Source organism: Daucus carota, chromosome 9, assembly GCF_001625215.2.
Source record: "Daucus carota subsp. sativus chromosome 9, DH1 v3.0, whole genome shotgun sequence".
In the NCBI taxonomy this organism is placed as follows: Eukaryota; Viridiplantae; Streptophyta; class Magnoliopsida; order Apiales; family Apiaceae; genus Daucus; species Daucus carota.
Genome location: NC_030389.2, coordinates 24,805,760 through 24,819,440, shown reverse-complemented (window position 1 = coordinate 24,819,440; position 13,681 = coordinate 24,805,760).

Here is a 13,681-nt window from a genome sequence, read left to right as displayed (position 1 = left end):
AATTATCTCACTAATCAAAATAATTAAATTAGTTGTATAATTTATTTATTAAATTGATTCACCTTCGAATTAATTTAATTTATGAATTTTTATATTTAATATAATTAAGTGAGCAATTATCTAATATTTATATAATTGTTTTAAACTGATTTTTGCATTAAAAGACTCGGTATGACATTATCAGATAATGTCATACCGTGCCCTTGTATGCAACATTCCTTGAAATGACTTGAAAAAGTCATTCTGATGACATTTCAGTGTATATTTCATTCGGTATGACTTTCTAATTAAAAGTCATACCGCTTGCATTCATCATACTTACACTGGTATGACATAATAATGTCATACCGTGTCTCTGATTCAGGCATTCTCTGATTGTGTGTATGACTTGCTTATAAATGACTTTAAAAGTCATACAAAGCTCAACCGAATGACTTTCTTTGGTTATGTCATGCCAAATGAAGAGTAGTGACCAAGAAATTAAGTCATACCGCCCCTGGCAGTATGACATTCCATTTAAATGTCATTCCTTCTTTGTTTTATGGCATGACTTTGTGTAATAATGTCATATCTTCCATTGTAATGTCAGTCCTAAGCTAGAAAGTCATTCCTTTCTTTGTCATACCTAGATCCAAGTGATTTGCCTATAAATATGGCTTCACTTATTCATTTGTAGGTGTTCAAGCATTGTAAAAGCTTTCAAGTTGTTTGTAACTTGCAATTGTTATATCCACAGTTTTCTGTGCTTTGATCACTCAGTTGTTTTGATCACTAAACTAGAATACATCCTGTCGAATTTATTCTACGAACTTTTGTGGACATTAAAACGAAACTTATTAATTATATAACGACTTAAAACATTGTTATATTAATTAATTAAAATCTGATTAACAAGTTTAATTCAAATCTGATTATTCCGCCGCGATTTTTAGTGACGATTGTATTCAACCCCCCCTTCTACAATCGTTTCAGGACCTAACAATTGGCATCAGAGCGGTTGATACCATTTTTCGGTATCAGATCCTATACACACTCTATAACGTCCAAATATTTTTTATTCGAATTAATTTTATTCCAAAAATTAATTCTGATTTAAAATATTTTTCTTTCAAAAATCCAAATCTCATCCAAACACTATTCACTTCAAATCCTTAAACATTAGTACACAAAAAATCAGTAGCATCAAAATCCCACCGTTCAGCAAGGAACACTTTAGCCTATGGAAGAGGCACATGTTATTATTCCTCCGCACCGCCAACAGAAAATATATCGGGATATTAAACAAGGGTGTTTCTATTCCGATGAAAGTCATATTAGCACACGAAGAAGATGGTGTGTTAATACCTCATCAGACTATTCCGAAAGGACTTCATGAGTACACAGATGAAGAGGGTGAACAGATGAACTTAGAGGTTGTTTGATAAAACTGAATAAAAAATGCTGAGTCATTAAATTTGCTGAATACACTGAATGAAGAATTTACCTGAATGAAAAATTTACTGAAAGAAATTTATTGTTTGATAACAATCATATTAAAATATCTGAATGACAATATATTTATCATTTTACCCTTATAATTCCAACATACATCATAAATCATCCAAAATTATAACAAATATAATTTTATTCAAAATTATAAAAAAAGTATAATCTTATCCAAAATTATAAAAATTACAAAAATGTAAATCATCCGAAATTATTAAAAAATTATAATTTTGGATAAATTTTTATAATTTTGGATGATTTATGATGTTAAATTTTTTATAATTTTTATAATTTTGGAATTTTATCCATAACTATAATTTCAAAATTATATTTTTAAATTTTTATCTAAAACACATCATAAATCATCTAAAATTTTTATCCAAAATCATAAAAAAATTAATCCAAAATTATAAAAACCATCCAAAATTTCTATAATTTTATATATTTATAGCCCATATCAAGATTAATCAATTCTTTTTTTTAAAGAAAAGTGACGGCCACCTGATAACACACTTAACAGCTAGTATAAACGCAGGAAGAGTGAAAATAAAGGGTTGAGTTTGAGAGTATATACTGGAAAACCCTAATCAGAGTCTCTCTTACCCACTAAGCGAGAGTCCACGCTCTTATCCAATAAGTGTGTTTTGGTTTCATTAAGTACGTTTGATAATCTGTTAAAAAAATTAAATATCTGACCGAATAAGTAAAATGACTATTAAGAGGCTATTAAGAGTTATCAAACACCCCATTAGATGGCGCTCTTATGGCTAATGCTGGATCATCTTCACCTCCTCCTGCTGGAAGCTTTCAGGTAGATCCTACATGCCCTAAACTTTTTATGCAATTAGGACTCGAAAGAGATGATGCTATTAAAAAGTTGAAAGCTGCCAATCTTAAAATTGATACACTAGTCTTAGATATTCATGCTTATAAAATGAATGAGATGAACGTATTAAAACCTAAAATTGAACAACTGACATTGGATTTAGGATTACAAGTTGCTAAAGTCAGAGTTCTAGAAAAAGGTGAGATTGCTTTAAGACTTCAGCTAGACGAAGAGAAAGTGAAATGTAAAGCCTTTAAGGATGCCTCCACTATAGTCAAAGAACTTAATGATAAACAAGAGATCAAGAGAACTGTTGGAATAGGTTTTGACTATAACAAATCTGTAGGAAAGGCTAGTAACATTACTCCCTTTAAGAAGAGTGCTGAGGAGAGAGGAATTCCTTTTGTTTTGAAAGATTCCCCTCAACCCCTGTTCAAATCCTAAGAAGCTGAGCCTCTGTTAGAAACTCCCGTTGTCATTAAATATGAACTTAAATAGGAAGACCTTAAAATGAAAGAGAGTAATGAAAAGAGAGATGAGATCCTGACATCACTGAAACCAATCAAAGTGAAAGGCAATGTTAGGTTGCCTAAAGCTGGTTTAGGTGTCAACTCTGAGAGAACTAAATTCAACAAGCCTAATAACTTTGTGAATAGTAAGAACAAGAACAATAGATGTCATTCTACTGAGAACTTTAAATCTGTTAACAAGGTTAGAATAGAATCTATTGATGTTCCTACTTCTGTGACTGATATTCCTGTTGTTCCTGTTTTTGATGCATGTCATAAATGTTGTGGTGTTGATAATTGCATGACTTGTGCTTTCAATATGATGTCTGCTTATTTTAGAAATTTGCATGCTAAAAATGAAAACACATCACCTAGGCAACACACAAACAATAAGCATGCTAGATCAAAGACTGCTAGTCCTCCTCGTGTTAGGAAGGAGACTTATGTTCCAAAGCCTAAAACCAAGGTTTATAAGGCTGTTGTTAAGGAAGTAAGTTCAGTCAAATCAGAACCAAGTATCAGTCCAAGAGGCTCTGTTGTATTACCTGATAGAAATCAATTCTTTAAGTTTGCTGGACCCAATCAAGTGTGGGTCCCAAAGAAGGTTTAATCAAGTTGTCTTTTGCAGGGTGCTAGTGGAATTGTACGAGTTACTTGAATGCTTGACAGTGGAGCGTCAATGCACATGACTGGCAACAGATCCCTGCTGAAAGACATAAGAGAAGGAGCTGGCCCAACAGTTAGTTTTGCTGATAATAGCAAAGGTCGTACTGTGGGATATGGCAAGTACAAAATTGGAAGGATCATCATAGAAGATATTGCAATAGTTGAAGGACTTCAACATAATCTCCTGCGTGTCAGTCAATTTTGTAACAAGGGATATTATGTTCATTTTGAAAAGGAGATATGTATCATTAAACATATCAAGGATAAGCGTCCTTCACTATGTGGCATAAGGAAAGACAATATATTCGTAGCTGATTTGTCTTCAGGACCAGGAAACGAAGTTCACTGTTTCTACGCCAAAGCGTCTGCTGAAGATAGTTGGTTATGGCATAAGAAGCTCTCACGCCTCAACTTCAAAACCATGAACTCTCTAGTCAAGAGAGATCTAGTGAGAGGTTTGCCTTCCCTGGAATTCTCAACTGATGATCTCTGTGAAGCTTGTCAGAAAGGAAAAGCAAAGAGAGCATCTCACAAAGGCAAAACCATCAATACCATTACAGATCCACTTCATTTGTTGCATATGGATTTGTTTGGCCCCGTGAATGTTGCATCTATTGATGGAGGAAGATATGCCTTGGTTATTGTGGATGACTTCTCAAAATTTACTTGGGTTTACTTCCTGGCTTCTAAGGATGAAACCCTGATGACAGTGATTGATCATATTAAGTCAGTTGAATTGGATCAAGGTGTGCCAGTGAAAGCTGTAAGGTCAGATAATGGCACGGAATTCAAGAATCAAACTCTAATCAACTTTTACTCTGAAAAGGGAATTAGAAGGCAGTATTCAGCGCCAAGGACTCCACAGCAGAATGGAGTCGTCGAAAGAAATAATCGTACACTGATTGAAGCTGCAAGGACTATGATTGCTGAATCAAAGCTTCCACTATACTTTTGGGCTGAAGCTGTGTCTACTGCCTGCTATACCCAAAATAGAACTTTGATCAACAAGGATCATATGAAAACTCCATTTCATCTGTATAAAAACATGAAACCATATGTCAAACATCTTCATGTCTTTGGAGCCAAGTGTTATGTTCTCAAGGATGGTGAAGAGAACTTGAACAAGTTTGAGCCAAAGGCATCTGAAGCAATTTTTGTTGGTTATACAAATAATGCTTATAGAGTTTTTGTAATTGATACTCTGTCAGTGAAAGTTAGTGTCAATGTAACATTTGATGACACTAAACTCCCAAGTTTACAATCTGCTGATCCATATGAATCTCTGAAGTTTGACAACTATCCAGATTCTGATTCAGATGATGATGTGCCACCTGAGGTTGCAACAGGTAATGACAACAATGATAATGATCCAGGCAATGGTCGAGGAAATGGCAATAATGCTGGAGATTCCACTGATGCTAGTGGTGGATCATCAAGTCAACCTGGCAACAACTCAGGGGGAGCTGGTGGATCAACTAGTCATACACATCAGCCTAATGATAATACTGCTGAATCATCAAGGACACAACTTCCAAGAGAAAGGATATGGAGCAGAGATCATCCCTTTGATCTGATTATTGGTGATCCTGATGGTGGTGTAAGGACTAGAAGTGCTACATCTAACGAATTTTATTTTCTGGATTTCTATCTCAACTAGAACCAAAGAAAATAGATGAAGCACTTGCTGATCCTGATTGGGTTCTTGCCATGCAAGAAGAACTCAATCAATTTGAGAGACAAGAAGACTGGGCCCTGGTTCCAAGACCAAAAGGAAAGTCTACAATTGGAGCTAGATGGGTCTTCCGTAACAAGTTAGATGGTGATGGCATTGTTGTGAGAAACAAAGCCAGACTGGTTGCAAAAGGTTATTCTCAGGAAGAAGGAATTGATTATGATGAAACCTATGCTCCAGTTGCTCGTCTTGAAGCCATCAGAATATTCCTTGCATTTGCTGCACACTCCAACTTCAAAGTTTATCAGATGGATGTGAAAAGTGCATTTCTGAATGGAAAGCCGGAAGAAGAAGTATATCTGGAACAGCCCCCTGGCTTTGAAAATCCAGAATTTGCTGATTTTGTGTACTTCCTATTCAAAGCTGTCTACGGACTCAAGCAGTCACCAAGGACATGGTATGACACCCTCTCTGAATTTTTAATTGAAAATAAATTTACGAGAGGTGTCATAGACAAAACTCTCTTTTACAAATTGCATGATAATGATATGATATTTGTTCAAATATATGTTGACGATATTATATTTGGTTCTACTAATGATAACTTGTGCAAGAGATTTGCTAAGTTAATGCAGAGTAATTATGAAATGAGTATGATGGGTGAGCTATCCTACTTTCTTGGTCTTCAAGTAAGCCAAAAGGAAGATGGAATCTTTATTTTCCAGTCTAAGTATGTCAGAGATCTTCTAAGAAAGTAGAATCTAGAAGACTGTTCACCAGCAAAGACACCCATGGCCACTGCCACTAAGCTTGACCAGGATAAATCTGGTAAGAAAGTTGATATCTCAAGCTATCGAGGTATGATTGGCTCATTACTCTATCTCACTGCTAGTAGATCAGATATTATGTTTGCAACATGTTTGTGTGCTAGGTTTCAGGCTGATCCTAAAGAATCACATCTTATAGCCGTCAAAAGAATCTTTAGATATCTTAAGGGTACACCTGGTTTAGGTATTTGGTACCCTAAGAATACTGGTTTTGACTTAACCGGCTATACAGATTCTGATTATGCTGGTTGCAGGATTGATAGAAAAAGTACGTCTGGAAGTTGCTGTGCTCAGATTCTCTGGATCAGGAATCAATTAAATGATTATGGTATTTCTGTCGACAAAATTCCAATATTTTGTGACAACACCAGTGCCATAGCCATTTCAAACAATCCAGTGCAACACTCCAGGACCAAGCACATAGATATCAGGTATCATTTCATTCAAGAACATGTCATGAATGGTACTGTGGTGTTACATTTTGTACCCATGGCTGATCAGATTGCAGACATCTTCACGAAACCACTTGATGAATCCACTTTCTCTAAGTTGGTTTGTGAAGTAGGGATGTTAAATATGCCATGATTCTCTTTGTATATATTTTATATGTATTTTATATATTATTATATAGTTTTGTGAATTTTCTGTGTAATTATATCTATTTTATTAGATTTTATATAATTGTTTGTAAATTATCTGATAATTTTCTATGTAATTATGCATGTTCATATGTGTCTCTATAATTATCTAAGTGCTGCATACTCCCTTGTAATATTCTCTATGCATTTAGATAATTATATGTATTTATTTTGTATTTTTCAAAATTAATTAAGCATAAATATTTGATTTTAAGTTAATTCATTTTAATGAATTAAAGTTAAATTCATAAGTATTTATATTGAATTAAAGTTGAAATTTACAGAACATATGTGTAATATATTATATATTATGTGTTTTAGATTTTTTATTATATGTGCAAAAGGTTTTAATTGTTTTTAATAATCAAAAATCCTAATATACTATTTTATTTTAGTATAATTCCGCTTTAAGAGCTCGGTATGACTTTTTCAGTTAAAGTCATACCACATCTGGCTTCCCTGGTACGCTCGTGAACTCAGTATGACTTTCCTTAAGAAAGTCATATCGTTTTTTTTCACCTTCCCCTCGTTTACACATCGGTATGACATTATTTAGAAAAGCCATACCGAGAGCAAGAGAATGACTTTCTCAAGTGCTCGGTATGACTTTCCCTAATAAAGTCATACCGACTTCTAAACTAATATGACTTATCATATCAAAGTCATACCTCATTCTTATCATCTTCTCCGCATATACACAATACACACACTCGACCTCCATTGTTGTAGCTTCGTTTTTTCAAGTTTTTGGATCAAAAACTTGCTGGTTACTCTCAATCAAGTCTAAACACTTGCTGGTTACTTATTTTTATCCCAAATTAAGTCAAATTGCTGTCGGATTTTCACTGAGTTTCAAACCCTGTTCGCGAGTTGGACTGAGTCGAACGAGTTGCACGATTTTTCACCGATTCTGGACGATTCTGACCGAGTTTGTGATCATTTTGTGCTCCTGTGACTCTAAATCGTTGGTTCTAATCAGTTTGTGGTGGATTGATTTTATTGATTTGAAAACCCTTGTTCTTGGATTTCGAATTTTAGGGTTTTTGGAGCATAATTGGGGATTTTTGGACAATTTGGAGATTAAGGCCTTGTTTGGAGTTTAACTAAGCCATTTTAAGATTAATTAAGTTTTAATTCGAATTTACACAATTAATTCGAATTATTAATTAATTAATTATTTGATATTTAATTATTAATTGAAATTTGTGAGAAATTTGAAAATTAATATTTTATTTGAAAAATTCTCACTTAATTCAATTTTTAATTTTAAAAAATGGTCGGTCGCTTTGTTATCGAGGAAACTAATTTAAAAGGATTCTTCGACCCGGAAGCAAGTCTGGCTCGTTTTAGACCATGGGTCCGTTTTCTGAATAGCCAGTCGCTCGTCAGCACTGCTATTACAGCTCATGTAGAACTCCAGATACAGCCAATTCAGGACTTCTACTCGACGGCCCTGAACACTACTTTATTGGATAATTATCGAGTTTCTGGAGATATACATGGAGGACGTACCATTCATATCAACTCTGACGATGTGAATAGGATACTGGGATTCCCGAGGGAGAATTTTGCTCAACTCCGTACTGAAGATGAGATCACCCAATTCTTTCAGACGATATTATATCAGGGTGAAATAAACTTTCCTAGGATGTCGAAAAGCAATCTGAAGCCCGAGTGGGACCTTTTCTTCGACACTTTGGCTAGAGTGTTTGCTCCTACCACTCGTAAAAACTTCAATGTTATAACTTCCTTGCTTCAGAAGATTGGATTCTGCATTGCTTTTAATCGTCCGATCAACTTTGGTAAGCTCATACTTCAATCCATTCTTACCAAGTTGGGACCACTAAGGAACAAATCTGTTGAGCAGAATGCCAAAGTCTCATGCTTTTATCCTCGATTTATCATGCTGTTTCTGAATGATAAGTTGACTGACGCTGAGAAGGAACATTACTCCAAATCTCCTGTGGCACCAGTTCCTCGTGCCTGTTCCAATTTGATGACTCAGTTGGACAATAAGAACAAATTTGTAGCTGTTCCACTAATCACCACTCCTCACATGCTACAGATGTTCAACACTCCACTGCAGCCCTATCAACTTCCTGTGGCTCCTCCACCTCAACCTCAGCAACAACAACAACAGCAACAGCAACCACAAGAACCTCAACCCCTGCAAATTCAACAACCTGCACAACAACATCAACAAAAACTTCTACAACAACAACAACATCAGCATTCAACTCAACAATCTCAGGAAGCACAGTCTTCACACCTTTCATCCAACCAATCATCATATCACTCCCCTACTCATCAATAACAACAACCTATCCATTCATTTGAAGATCAAACTTTGGACTATGATCTCTTCGAGAATCAACCATCTTCATATGAACGTCTCCCATACCAAACACAATCCCAAATCATACCACAAACACAATCTACCTCACAACCCCTTCACTCTGACTCTCCTATCAACCAGGAGCTGCAGTCCTTCCGTCAGGACCTACAGGTAGCTCAGGTACTTTCTAACTTATCATCTAATTTTAATGTTGATACGTCAGATTATGGTTGTGATCTTGTTTGTGACCTTGATTTTGTTTTCCAGCCTACCAGCAATGAACCTGACAACACACAGGTTCATAACCTAGCTGATGATTCAGTTCAACAAACTCTCATTTCTCCAAACACATCAACCAACACTACAATGCAACCTGTTCGTAAAGTTTCAAAGAAACGGAGTACGAGTAGTTTACTGAGTCAACCCACAGCTCTGTCTCCCTCCAAGAAGCAAAGGGTGGAAGCCTTCGAGACACCTGTAGGCTCATCTTTGCCTTCCCAACAAGGCTCAGATTTTGAAATGGCAGATAAACAGTCTCTGGACCCATTCTCTCTACAGGATGAGGCCATTGAAATTGACCGTCCGGCCGCGGTAACTTGTACAGAGTCAAGCACTGCGCTAGCACTCACGCTAGTGCAAGCCCAGACAGATACACAGGTTACTATGTTTACTGAGTGCACAGATTTTCAAAATCAATGTATTATAAATGAAAACTTTGCTGATCACACTTTCTTTTCTGATCAGGCGGAACTTGGCAACGTGCAAGTTAATCTGCCCTCACAGGCTTCCGGACGACAATTTGTTCCTCCACTACCTTTGAACCCATCTCAGGGGACATTGGTAGTATATACAGGTACAACAGGAAGAGTGAATGAACAGAGTGATGTAAGGCAAACACCGAGCGATACGCATGCACGTGAGGCTAGTGAAACAGCTTTGAGTGTACGTGAGGTGAGTACTGAGTGCACACACTGACCCTGCTCTGTTTGAGGAACAAATGGCAAAGCTAAGAGCTGAGCTTGCCAGAATGATAGCTGAGAATGAAAAGTTGAAGGGTGCACAGTTGGTGACCCTAGCAGAAAAAGCTGAGGAGAGGCCATCCAGCTCTTACAGGGATGAGCTTAAAGAGGAAATCCATGAGTTAGCTGTTGAGATGAGATCCAATCATGAGCTTTACATGTCTAAATTTGAGACCATCGACAGCAAATTAGATCAACTCCTCAGAAACTCCAACAAGTCTGATGATCAACCCTCCGGAGAGGATCCCTCAACTAAGGGGGAGAATAGAGAAGACAAAGGTGACAGGGATGATAGAGGCAATAGCTCAAATCAAAGCAACAGGGGAAATACCACTTCTGGATCTGCCCCTGACAAAGAATCTGATAAATTTAAAGGCAAAGAACCGTTACATCAGTCCGACAATGTCTTCAACTCTGATAGTTATGATGACTATCCAAATGATATGGATGATGATGACATCTTTGATGCTACCTATCGTCAGGCAGAAGAAGAAGGTTAATTTGATGAGAGTTATTTGTTTCAGGATGAAGAACCTGTTGACCTAGAGCATGAGAAGAATGTCCGGAAGTTTAAAGCTGAAAATGAAGCTCGGAAGCGTAAGCTTCGAGATTTCCAAAAACTTCTAGAGGACAAGTTGATCACAGAAGAGCAAATCAAGATCGAGAAACAGAAAATCTATGATGTTGCGTGCAAGCAGAAGAATCTTGATATTAAAAGGAAAGTCGGAAAAAGCTAGGACGTTGCAAAGAGGATATTCAATGGACCTCAAAAGGAACCTTTCAACGACAAGAAGTTCTTATCTCTGATCTATGATCTTCGAGAGGTAAACCCTGACGAGGATGTTTTTATGCATGCCTTTGCTTTGGAATTGAATTATTTGACTGTGGGAGTCAACAATCTGTTAGAAGAATGGGAGCTAATTGTCTATACACAGAGGAATGGTTCCTTCAGACTATCTGTCGAATCTCTGAAATCATTCTCTGTATCTGAGCTCTGGGTGCTTCGGAACAAGGTAAAGCGCAGCTCCAACCTGAACGAACTCCTTCGTGACAAACTGCTGGAATGTGTTGTATTCAACAGTCCTCAGGTTGTCAGAAATCCTTACTGTGTTAAGTTCGTTCACAAGGAGATCTTCAGCACTGTCTATCTCAACGAAGAAGCCTTGCCAAAGTATCCCGCTAAGCAACTTGCTCTTGCCTCCAATCTTTTAAGAACCAAGGGCTTCGCTTCTAAAGCTAAGTCTGATGCTGATGGTGTGATTCTTGCTTACTGCACTCGAAAGAATGTTGCTCAGTACTTTCGAAGGATGAAAAATGTTCCAAAATCTCAGCCATCAGACTTCCGCGAAGACCCTGTGGAATTAGAAGTACTACACCAACTGGCTCTGGCAAGGGAACGAAAGAAGCGTGGTGAATCCACTACATCTGAAGTGCCAACCAGGGAAGAACCGTCAACTCCTATCCTTCACACTTCTGATATCGAAGAGGGAGAAGTTGATCTTTAGATTCATTAGGGATTTGTAATATATGTTCAATAAGAACATCCTTTTGTAATCTAATGTAATATTTTGAATTCTGGTGAATGTTTAATGAAATACCAGAAACTTTTTGCTATTTACAATTCATGTATAATCCTTTGTCTTATCAGTTAGTTGAGTTATCCTCTCGATAATTTGCGTGTTATGTTAACAAACAAATAGGGGGAGATTGAAAGGCATATGTTTAGCCTATTTGTAATTAAAGAGGTACAAACTCAACTCTAATAAGAAAGCAAGGTAAATAGCAAGTACTGATGAAGGAATCCGTACGAAGAACGTCAAGTGATTTATTGAAATTATATGTCTGGAGAATTTTAGGATGCTGCTGCACACCACTGGAAGAAGTTCATTAATATGTTCAAGCCTCAGTGTACAAATAATCTTTTGTAGCACGTGCAGAAGTCCAGAAGGTATAAAGTTTTAATACTTTATTTATTCAGAAGATTCCATACTATTGTTACTTATGAAGAAGAACTACGAAGACATAGACTCGACGAACAAGCCTCGTTTCAAATGTTTATTTGATAAAGAATATTTAATTCAGCTAGATACAGATGAACCAGACAGTATATTTGTGTGTCAGCTACTCAGATTAAGTGTTCTGCATCAACTACAAGTGGCCGTTCGATCAAGACAAATATCTACAAAGTTTAATCAAGCCTGAAGTCTCTGCTGATGAAGAAATACAATTTTATAAGTATTTATTTAATTATCTCACTAATCAAAATAATTAAATTAGTTGTATAATTTATTTACTAAATTGATTCACCTTCGAATTAATTTAATTTATGAATTTATATAATTAATATAATTAAGTGAGCAATTATCTAATATTTATATAATTGTTTTAAACTGATTTTTGCATTAAAAGACTCGGTATGACATTATCAGATAATGTCATACCGTGCCCTTGTATGCGACATTCCTTAAAATGACTTGAAAAAGTCATTCTGATGACATTTCAGTGTATATTTCATTCGGTATGACTTTCTGATTAAAAGTCATACCGCTTGCATTCATCAGACTTACATTGGTATGACATAATAATGTCATACCGTGTCTCTGATTCAGGCATTCTCTGATTGTGTGTATGACTTGCTTATAAATGACTTAAAAAGTCATACAAAGCTCAACCGAATGACTTTCTTTGGTTATGTCATGCCAAATGAAGAGTAGTGACCAAGAAATTAAGTCATACCGCCCCTGGCAGTATGACATTCCATTTAAATGTCATTCCTTCTTTGTTTTATGGCATGGCTTTGTGTAATAATGTCATATCTTCCATGGTAATGTCATTCCTAAGCTAGAAAGTCATTCCTTTCTTTGTCATACCTAGATCCAAGTGATTTGCCTATAAATATGGCTTCACTTCTTCATTTGTAGGTGTTCAAGCATTGTAAAAGCTTTCAAGTTGTTTGTAACTTGCAATTGTTATATCCACAGTTTTCTTTGCTTTGATCACTCGGTTGTTTTAATCACTAAACTAGAATACATCCTGTCGAATTTATTCTACGAACTTTAGTGGACATTAAAACGAACCTTATTAATTATATAACGACTTAAAACATTGTTATATTAATTAATTAAAATCTGATTAATAAATTTAATTCAAATCAGATTATTCCGCCGTGATTTTTAGTGACGATTGTATTCAACCCCCCTTCTACAATCGTTTCAGGACCTAACAGTTAATCTCAATATAAATATATTCAATATTATTGCTCTTGTGAAGACAAAAAATTTCCAATACTCACATTAATGCAAATCAACAATCTTTGATATTCTTAGTTGCAGAAATCAAATAAGACAATGTATTGAAAAATAGTATCAATGCAAAAATTTGAAAGGACAATAGTGCCATTAAAATTATTCAAATATCTTAATCTACATAATAAATGGGTTAAATATCAAAGTGTTCACTGAAGTGGAGGTCATATATCATTTTGCTCACTGATCTTAACGACATATCATTTCAATCATTAAAGTCACAATAAATATCAATCAAGTACCTCCAAATTATAGTTCAAGAAGTAAAAATATTATTTATAAAGTTTAACACTTTATTTTTGAATACTAATAGAACCAAGTACAAGGTTATAACTTCTAGTATTTATAATAATATATTTAGATTTTATATAGTTTATTTACTATTTATTTTTAGTATAT